The sequence below is a fragment of the Lactuca saligna genome, chromosome 7, assembly GCF_052625555.1.
Source record: "Lactuca saligna cultivar CGN05327 chromosome 7, ASM5262555v1, whole genome shotgun sequence".
Taxonomy (NCBI): Eukaryota; Viridiplantae; Streptophyta; class Magnoliopsida; order Asterales; family Asteraceae; genus Lactuca; species Lactuca saligna.
This window is the reverse complement of record NC_136423.1, coordinates 63017919-63029432: the sequence shown is the minus strand read 5'-3', so window position 1 is coordinate 63029432 and position 11514 is coordinate 63017919.

Below are 11514 nucleotides of genomic sequence, written 5' to 3'. Positions count from 1 at the left end.
CCTTGCTTCTCGAAAATCCAAACACTTTAACTTTCTCATCGAAACAAAGATTCCATCTGCGAGATGCTTGTTTCAATCCATAAATGGATTTCTCAAGCTTACACACTCTATTAGGGAACTTTGCATTGACAAAACCCTCTGGCTGACTCATGTAAACATCTTCAGCCAACTTTCCATTAAGTAAAGCGGTTTTGACATCTATTTGCCATATATCATAGTCATGAAATGCAGTTATGGAAAGCATAACCCCTATAGATTTGATCTTCGCTACTGGTGAGAAGGTCTCATCATAGTCAACTCCCTGAGTTTGAGTAAAGCCCTTCGTAACCAGTCGCGCCTCATATGTGTGTACTTTCCCATCCATGTTGATCGTCTTCTTGAATATCCATTTGCACCCGACTGTCTTACGACCCGATACATTGTCAACCAAGTTCCAAACTTGATTGTCATACATTGATTGAATCTCGCTGCCCATTGCCTCTTTCCATTTAGTAGACTCAGGGCCCGCCATGGCTTCCTTGTAGTTGTTAGGTTAATCCAGATTTATTAATGTGCTATTACTGATAAATGTATCACCCTCAAATGTTATATGAAAACCATATAAAACATGTGGAACACTAACTCTGCTGGAACGTCTCATAGGTACGGACTGGTCAATCGATTTAATAGGAGTTTCCTCCTTAGGTTGAGCGCCAGTGTTTGAGGTTCCTTCATCACTTAACTCTTGAAGATCTTCAAGGTCAATTTTCCTCCCACTGTCCTCTTGGCATATGAGTTCTCTCTCTCTCTCTCTCTCGAAATACTCTGCTCCTTGCAACGAAGACAACATTGTCACTCGGTCTATAGAAGAGACATCCAAAGGATTTGTGTAGATAGCCGATGAAAATACATCGCTCATTATAAGGTTCGAGCTTGTTGTGAGTTTTTTTTCTCACAAAAGCCTCACAACCCCAAACTTTGATGTGATCCAACGAGAGAACCTTCCTTGTCCACATCTCGTAAGGTGTTCTGGCAACCTTCTTAGTAGGGACTAGATTAAGGATATGGTCGACCGTCTCTAAGGCATACCTCCAGAATGAGATAGGTAACAAAGCTCGACTCATCATGGAACGATCCATGTACAACAAGGTTTGATTGCGCCTCTTAGCCATACCATTCAACTGCGGTGTCCTAGGTGGCGTCAACTATGAAACAATTCCACATTCCTTAAGATAGTCTAGGAACTCGATACTAAAATACTCTCTTCCTCGATTGGATTTTAACATATTTATCTTCCCGCCCTACTGATTCTCCCCTTCTTGCTTAAACTCTTTGAACTTTTCAAAGGTTTCTGACTTATGCTTGATTAAGTAGATATAGCCATATCTGTTGTAATCATTAATAAAAGTCACATAGAAGTGGTTAACATCCCTTGTGGCGGTTCTGAAGGGTCCACACACATCAGTGTGTATGAGATCCAACAAACCTTCACTCCTTTCACAAGTACTAGTGAAGGGTGACTTGGTCATCTTTCCAAGCAAACAAGATTCTCAAGTGTCATCCGACTTTAAGTCGAATGACTCGAAGATTCCAACCTTTTGGAATTGGCCTATGCGCTTCTTGTTGACATGTCCAAGACGATAATGCCACAAACATGCCTTGTCCAAAATATTAGACGAATCAATATTCAACATGTTATTTCCTAGGTTATCTACAACCATCACAGTTTCATATATACCGTTACAAGGTAATGCTTCAAAAAAATGTACAATTATAATAAGCATTAATACTACCAACTTCAATATTAAAAGAAAAGGTAAAACCTTGTTTATATAAACTGTGAAAGGAAATAATATTTCTCGCCGTTTCCAACGAGTAACAACAATTATTCAATTCTAATTCTAAACCACTACTAAGCAATAAAGAATAACCTTCAATCTTGGTGACATACGACATTTTCCTATTTCCCATGATTAACTTTATCTTCCCGTGCTCCACATCCCTACTTCCTTTTAGTACTTGCATATCAGAACAAATGTGAAATCCACAACCTGTATCAAGGACCCAAGAATTAGTATGTGATGAGTTATTAGAAAGAATAGTGTGAATACCTACAAAGGTGGGCTTTATCTTCCCATCCTTAATATCTTGCAATTATTTGGGGAAACTTCGTTTCCAGTACCCTTTTTCATGACAATGGAGCACTCCGCATCCTTTGGATTGGTAGAGGGATTAACATAACCAACTTTGGTCTCACTGGAAGAGGATCTATCAAGAGAATTTCCCTTGAAGCTCTTAGAGGGAGCCTTCCTCTTCTTCCATTTCCTATGTCTAATTACCAGAACAGGGGTGATAGCAGTAGGAGTAGGTACAAACGACTTGCCTTTCAAGTTGCTTTTTGCAGTTCTTAGAAGGACTTGAAGCTTGCTAAGAGTGACCTCCTCCTTGTTCATATGATATGTCATACGAAACTGATCATAACAAGAAGGTAACGAATATAGGATGATGCTAATGGGAAACTCTTCATCAAAGTTCACATTCAAATTCAGTAATCGTTCCGCATATCTCTGCATCTTTTGCAAGTGGGCCGTGATGGACTCTCCATCCTTCATTTTGGTTGTGATCATGGAGGCAATGATCTCATACCTCTCCTGCCAATCACTTTAATGGCACCTTTCTATCAAATCTTGGTGCATTTCAATAGGCCAGAAGTCCTCATAGGACTTTTGAAGCTCAACAGTCATGGTAGCAATCATAATACATGACACCTTTGTCGCATCCCTTTCATGAATCATGTATTCCTCAATTTGTTCAGGAGTAGTAGTTTGTTCATCAATATCCTTCAGATCTTTATCTAGGACATATTCTTTGTCCTTATAGTGAAGGGCCACACGAATGTTTCTTATCCAATAGTTAAATTTTGACCCATCGAAGATAGTTCTCCCAACCAAATTCATGAGGAAGAATGAGCTAGAAGAGTTTGAACCTGAAGCATTGTTTGGCATAGACATCTAAAAATAAAGAAGAACAAAGTTTAGATTAGATGAGAATCCTTAATATAACACCCAAATGAAATATTAAGGCTACAACCCAACATAATATTTTACAATTCGAAAGAGGGATGCCGTAATCCAATTGCAAAATATTTGAAGGTAGGTAAATGATGATTTACCAGTTTCTACCATGAAAAACGAAATAGATTATCAATTTTTAATTGGATTGAAATTCCTAGATCCTTTGAGATTCATTAAACTTTTCAATGACATGTTTAAATCTTGATTGTGCCCTTCACGTTTGTGACTGGGATGCCAAGGATCACAAACAAGGTGTGAATAGCCATGAAAATGTGCTTGGTACACTCGATGCCATTTATCATCTATTCAATGTGTCGGTTAACCACACACGCTCCATTGATCTATGACAAACATCAAGCTACCCTTTGTTACCATTACTAGTCCAAGTTAATGTGTTGGTTAACCACACACGCTCCATTAACGACTTGGCAAGGTGTCAAGTGTAATTTCATGGATTAGCATCAATTTCACATTTTTCCTAAAGTAACTAAGATTGGGAATTTAATAAAACATTTAGTTACTTTATAATTTTCATTATACTTTTAACGAGAATTAATGCCATATCATACCCGTTTGGCTAACGACCCTCCATTATAAGATTGGTAAGACTGACTTGTCTTATACTTATATATAATTATTAAACTTTTAATATTACAATAGTATAATGGTTGAATTTTAAACTTTTAAAATTCTATGGTTTGGAATTAAAGTATTCATAAGTGTAACTTTACAAATTCCAAAACTTGAGGGAAAGTTTTGAAACTCTTCAAAACTTTTCATTTCCATAATTTATGAGTTTAATGACTTTTAAAGAAAAATACTTTTCATTTTCCATAACCTGAGGACAATTTATGGAGTCCACTAAAGTCATTTAGATCAATATTTTAATTAACAAAATAATCAAATAATTTATCTATGATCTAGTTAAACTCATAAGTCAAGATAATTTATATCAACAATTAGCAAGAAATTAGCCTAATAATATAAACTAATACAAATCTTGAAATTTTGACAATTATCTTTTAATTGGAAAAGAATGATCACTACCATATCAAGAAAACAGATTTCATGTTTCAAAAAATAGTTTATGGTAATGATCCTAATCCAATTCTGGCCAAAAACTCGAAATTCTACACCCAGAGCCCTCAACTCGAAGAGTGCATGAACCTGACTCGTCGAGTTGGTCTGTTAATAAGTGGACTTGGCGAGTTCATCTGTCAGAAGCCAAAAAAATCAATTTTTTCAATTTGGAAAATTAATAAGTATCAAGTATAAGAGAAAACAATCCTAGGCTTTGATACCACTGATGGGTTTTGAGCACTATAACACTCCTATGCTGCACATGCAACCTTAGATGCTTTGGATCTATGTTTTCTCTAATTATACATGCATTTTAAATTTTCCAAAGCATACATCCTAACTAGCATACAATGGAGGATATACAATACAAAACTCATAGTTAGATGAATACCTTTTAATGCAGTTGTAGTTCTTAGCCTTTGAAAGCTTTATCACCTTAAGTGTGATGCCTCTAATGTGTCAAAAACACCAAATGCAAGAGGAGACTTGAGAGAATAAGCTAGTTAGTACAAAATCAATATCATGATGTGTGCAACCGATTTTGACTCTAGGGGATTCCTTTTATAGTGTAACAAATGCTAGGGTTACATATTTGCAAACCCTAATGCACCATGACCTTTCATATTACTTAGGCTCCATGGGTTAAACCTCCATGGACTATCCGTGGACTATCACATTGGTTTAACCCATCCAAATTAACCATGGATCATTGGCCCACACTATAAGAATAATTGATTTACTTAATCAGTACCCATATATTTAATTAGTCTGTGTTGATCGCTAAATTAATTCCAAATTAATTATCAATCAATACTAGTTAAATAATATGATTTCTCAATTAATATATTATACTTATAATATATTAATAAATCACAAATAGTCTTATTCTCAAAAGTCCATCCTAACAAATTGCACTGGTGAAGGCAACCCAAAAAGACCATGCTACAATCGGGTCAAGTACATCCCAATTATAGTTATGGACTTAGACACCAAATCCAACCGTATATATGAGCCTTCAGCCTAATTGGACCGCCTCGCAAGGCCTACAACCTTTTTGTACCGCCCCGGGTGTCTTGGCCTTCAGTACAAACTAGGACCGCCTTAACCCAACAAACCATAGCATGCTGACATATACAATAATAATCAATAACCAACAAGTACATGTAATCATTCAGATCTGCCAGTCAAATAAATATCCAATTAACACAGGTAATCATAAAGATCTACCTGTAAATTGTATAACCAGCATAACATCATCAATATACCATGATGCATAATCTAGTAGGTCGACATTTGTGCCTTCGATCCACAAGTACAGTGTGGAAAACTCACCTCACATTCTGAAAAGTAGTTAAACAAATCATTATCCCAAATGGTGTCTCTACTGATCATCTATACAATAAATAGCGACCTAATCTCAAACTACTATTCGAATTACCCAAAATTCCCTTAAGTCAAACTTGGTCAAATCCCTGGTCAAAGGTCAAAGTCCAAAAATCAAAAGTCAACACAAACTGATCACGCCCTGCGTACTCAGTCACTACGCATGGTGTAGATGTGCCTTCCTAGAAAACAAGACTCTCCACCAGTATGCGATGCGTACCCTAAGGTACGCCCGACATATTTACGTCTACAACACACTCTTCTTTAAGTGCTTAATCCATTAAGACCCTATGTCCAGAACTCAGATCTAGTCCTAAATATCATTCGAAGTCATATAGTTTCCAACTTTATGCCTTTGCATGGCTATAAGGAAACTAAAAAAACCTTAATTTATTACACAAACCTAAATTCTAAGCAACAAAAGGGACCAATATCACATTTTTATGGTTCCTAACACTGAAAGACATCTAAAAGGGCAACTCCTTTAGTCTTGAGTAATCTATATTCATATATACCAAGGTTATGAGACCAAAATTCACAAAAACCTAAGTACTAGATAGATCTAAAGAAACATTCATCAAGTTCATGACTATATACCTTATAGAGATTGCTTGAGAGGTGCAAATCTTAGATCTACAAAGCTTGAATCTTCCCAAATGCACACTAACAAAATACACAAATGGCTCAAAAACACTAGGGTTTGCAATAGTTCATTTTAGGAGGATGAAGGTTGAGGGTGGAAGGGATTATGAGAGTTAAGGTTGTTTAAATATGCCTCAAACCCTAAATATTAGGGTTTGATCATCTACTAAGTACGCCATGTGTACTCTACGAGTACGCCCTGCATACTCACATGATTCCATGTCACTTTCTAATGAACTATGAAATGTGTATGCCCCACGTATGCATGACGTAAGGAACAATTTGAAACAATTTATACTTTTTGGTCTAAAAGAAAAATACATGTTGTCTGGGTGTTACACGTTCCTTGGATTCTCTTGGAGTTTGAAGAACTCTAGGGGTTGTGATGGAGTTTCTAGGTCATTAGACTTCCGTAGAATAAAAAAAGGACCATGTTTGGTGTATTTTGTGTTCATGCTCAAGTTATATCCTCATTAAGGACTTAATGGACTTAGAATGTTATATCTAGCCTTGGTATGGAGTCCTAATGGTTAATGTTGAAAACTTTATCTATTAAGTTAGTGTGAGAAAATTGATCTGAGATTTTTGACCTTGATCTATAGGGATTAAGTTCTTAATGAGAAGAAATGGCATTCTGCCAGTGAGCACAATGTAACCAACGGATAGCCACGATGCGGTGGATTTTGGAACCCCGAATGTTTTGTCCTAGCATTGCCATGATGTGGCAATGTCCTGCATGATGAATTTTTAACTTGGATTTCCCACGATGTGGCAAAGGAAGGCCTACGACGTGGCGTTGGCTTTGATTTGGTTGAACGTTGACTTTTGACCATTTTGACTTTGGGTCAAACTTGAAGGAATTGGGTTATTGATTAAGGTTCTATCGTTTTTTTGGTGTTATTTGGTTCACAGGAGCAATCGGTATAGAGAGTGAGCATGCCATTGTGTTTCTTAAGTCTTCGATTTAGGTGAGTTTGATGACTATATTATGTATTTCAATGTATATCTTTGTATCTTAGGATATAAGAGTAGTAGTAGGTTGGTTAGAGTACCAGTAGGTTGGTGATTGTCTAATGGAGTGCCTAGGGGTTTTATATGGTTACATAGGATAGACTGAGAACTCTTGATCTAATCTTTCTTCTATGTACTCGTTTGGTTGTGGATATAGAGTGGGATTTCCTATTTGAATGTCTATCTCACCTTTGGTTACATATAACTATGTATTCCTTAGAGATCTGTTAGTAGTGTTGTAGTACTGTATGAGGCCAAGTATGCGGTAGTGAGTTGTTAGATGGGTAGACTAGGGTACATAGTTGTATGTTGTTATGTGATTATTTGATTATTAACTTGTTTCATATGTTGAAATATTGACACGGGGTGGGTTGAGGTGGTCATGTTTTGTGTTATAGGCCAACAAACCTGGGAGCAATCCTGTCTAAGGTTGTGGCTCGAGTGGAGCAATCCAGTCTTAAGTTGTCGGCTCAGGGGCAATCCAGTCTTCATGTTATGGGCCCGGGGGCAGTCCATGTCTTTGTGCTGTGGGCTCGGGGGCAATGAAGTCTTGGTGTTATGGCCCTGGGGGAAATTATTCTTCGTGTTGTGCGCCCAGTGTGCATGTATTGTGTGTGTATATATATATATATATATATATATATATATATATATATATATATATATATATATATATATATATAGTGGTGTGTGGTATTTTGGGGTAACTAACTAAACTTTGGCTTATAATTTTAGATTAAATGTTTTTCAGGTACCAGTAATGATCTAGAGAAGGCAAAGGCATGACTGTACACATTCTTCAGCAGCAATGGACATTTTGCGCTTATTATGTTACTCTTATTTCTAAACAATTGTATTTTGGAACAAATAGTTTTCTTAACTTGGATTCTATAAACGTGAAGTTTTACCTTAATTAAAAATTGAAATTTTTTGTTGTGAAAATGGGATGTTACAAGTTGGTATCAGAGCCCTGGTTTGAGAGATTTGGAGGGAAACTTATGTGTATCCAAACTCAAACTAGGATCCGAGAATTTTCACAAAACGTTTTTGAAAAGAAAATTTTAATAAAATCGTTGGGTTAGAGACAGTCTCTTGTCATGTTCTTGTTTGATTGTTGGCTTAGGATTGAGAATGTGGACCTCTGACTTAACATTGGTTTTACAAGAAAATATGATGTGTATAGTCAGCTAGAGCCCAAACAGGAAAGTGGTTCCCAAAATACATATACTTGTTATTATTAGGGCCAAGATCCTCAATCCTATCTAGGATGCTGAATCTATAAAATATCTAAGGATCCTTAAACCTATCTAGGATCCCGTATGTTAAGGGAGTCTCAGGATCCCGAACATACATCAGGATCATGAACACCGCCATTATTATTTCCTAACAAGTTTAACAACTATATTTCTTGTTTATTTCTTACATGTGTAGAAATGGTCAACATAAGACTCATTCTCAATGAAGAAACATTTCAATAAGGCTTGAGACTCGAAAATACCAAGTTAAAACACCTGCAAACACCAGTTCAACAGGATCCCAAAAATATCAGATTTATAGTTACTTAACCTAGACTATAAATACACTTGGAAAACTCACACAACCAACACAATCTTTTGACACCTTATAGACCTAGAGCTAGGTAAATACTTGTAATCGTATTTCTATCATCATCTCTATAATTTGCATTCAAATCAATAAGATCATATAAGGCAAGTTGTCATTATCACCTCCTAACGTTTTATGGCAAGGATTAATGGATTTCCTTGTAAACCACTAGTGTTATTTTTATTGCAATTCAATACTTACATTATTCACAACACCATAACCACTCATAAACCTTGGTTGATATCCACTTAGTCGATTTTTGACCAAAACAATTTGGCACCTACCGTGGGGCCGTGGTGTTTATAATTCTCAAAAAATCATGTCTACGCAATCAACCTCATATTTTTCCTCTATTCCTCCCAATTATTCTAAAAATATTCCACCACCTCCATGTAGACCTCATGGTCAGAAGAAGACTTCTAATAACTCTAGGATCCACGGGATTCCAGGATCCTCCCATTCTGATTTCTAACAAGGAACTCTTCTCGATGATGAAGGCGTTGATAAAGTAGGTGGCTCAGCAACAAGAGGAAAAAAGAAAGGTACATAAGGAAGTGGAAAGGATAAGGTCGGAGATCTATAAACCCCAGGAGGAGACACCATCAATCTTGGAACCCATGATCGTAAACTTCGATAACACATGATCCTTAGGGAAACGCCCGGAGACTATAGTCCTAGGATCCTTTTTTGTTTCAACTTGGGGAATAAGTCGGGTTATAGATAAAGAGCTTCAACAACTTAGAAAGGTGATGTCGAGTGTTCCAAGAATAGTCTAATCTATACCAAAAGTATCCCCCACTAGTCACAGGATCTCAAGATTTATCCCTTCGATAGCCAACACTGAAGTTCCAAAGTGCTTCCAAACTCCCACCATGAAGCCTTACCATGGAACCATAGAGCCTGAAGAACACATAGTGCAACATATAGACAATGGAGATCATTCCTATTCCACCAAACTTAAAGAAAGCTTGTTTATGTAAAGGCTTTGGATCGAAACTTACAGGATCAGCCTTAAAATGGCTTCTTAATCTTCATCCTTACTTTATTACCCCATTTTCACATTTAGTAAATATTTTTAACAATCAGTTTTCTTGTAGCTAAACATTCAAAGAGATCACTAGTGATCTTATCGGGTAGTCCAGGATCCTAAGGAATCACTAAAGGACTTTGTGAATAGGTTTGGTAGGGAAGCTTTGAGTATCCCCAACATCCACATGACAGCACCCATAGAATCCTTCAAAATGGGTCTAAAGGACTCTCCTTTCTATGAAGACCTTGTAATGACTTCATGCAAAAAGATAAATGAGGTCAGAAGCAGAGCACTAAGGTTCATCCAGTTGGAAGAGGACAAGGAGATCCAGAAGAGGAGCACCCCTCCAAACTCATATTATAACCCCAATAGGAAGACCTGCTCCTCGATCCAAAGATCCTACAAGTCAAAACCATATTCGAAACCTTATCGTTGTACGGTTGATGCTCTTGACGATGAAAGAGAGGAAGATGAGTTTACTAAGATCATTGACTATTATTTTTCAGTGGATGCTTCATGTCTAATCTATGCTATGCAGGATTTTGGTGATAAAGCAAGATGGCCAAGGAAAGGAGAAAAGTCCACCGAATGGAAGGATAAGTCCAAATGGTGTATATACCATGAAGAATTTTGACCATGTTATATGTTAAGATGAGAATTATTTAAGATCGATTAGATTCAAAAAGGTAAAGCAAGAACACAATAATAATCAAACAGATGTCGAATGATTAAAAGTCACGCCTCAGATGAACTCGATGAAGAATTTCAAATGAAGAGGTGTGATTAGGGTTTACGAAGATTTCCAAAGATAAAAACGTTAACCTCCTACGGTGCATGCATGCACTATAAATACATAAACCCTAATAAATAAGATGGCTGAACAGGCCCATACCATTTACATAATGGACTAAAAACAAAACAGCTCAATGATGCAACATTTAATACCCTACAATCTCCCCATTTGCATCAATTAGGGCGAGAGATGCTTTATTGCTGAGTCTTCTTCATCATCTTGAACAACTTGGGAATCACAGCGAGTAAAGTACTACGAAAGGTGATGTACCACCGAATCATATCATTGTAGTTCTTGGCCACAACAGCATCATTTAATTCACACTTATTGACAATCTCCAAAATGTGTTCCAAACAAGACATGGAGAACAAGTGTTTGTCGACCAATGAAAAAAAAGACATTTATAAAAGGATCCAGAAGCATATTTGCCATGCTGGAACATCACATTATAGTGCTCCAAATCAATTTTACCCATTCGCATGTCACTCATGTCACTAGCTCTTCCAATCGGATTGATAGTGGGCTTTTGTTTCAGAACATTAGCAATTTCGATGTCAAGCTTCGCCACTTCATTTATATACGAAACCAACATTCGCTTTATGTGAGTCAGAATGGGTTCGTATTTTTGCTCCTCAATCAACAAAAGGTTAAGCAACATAATCCAATCATGACGATTAATATTGGGCAGATCAGCAAGAGTGAATTCGTGTACAACATTCTCCGAACCTCTTGTAACCTTGAACTTCGCATTCATAAAACCTCCTGTAACAATTTCCCTGAAACTTTAACTGTAGTTATCTTCTGAGCACTCCAGGTCAGATATTGAGGCTTGCCATGAGTGAGAAAAAAGTCAATTAAAGCTTTATAAACTTTCTCATCTGGAGAGGGAACTGTTGCAATAGAATCAAAGCAATGAA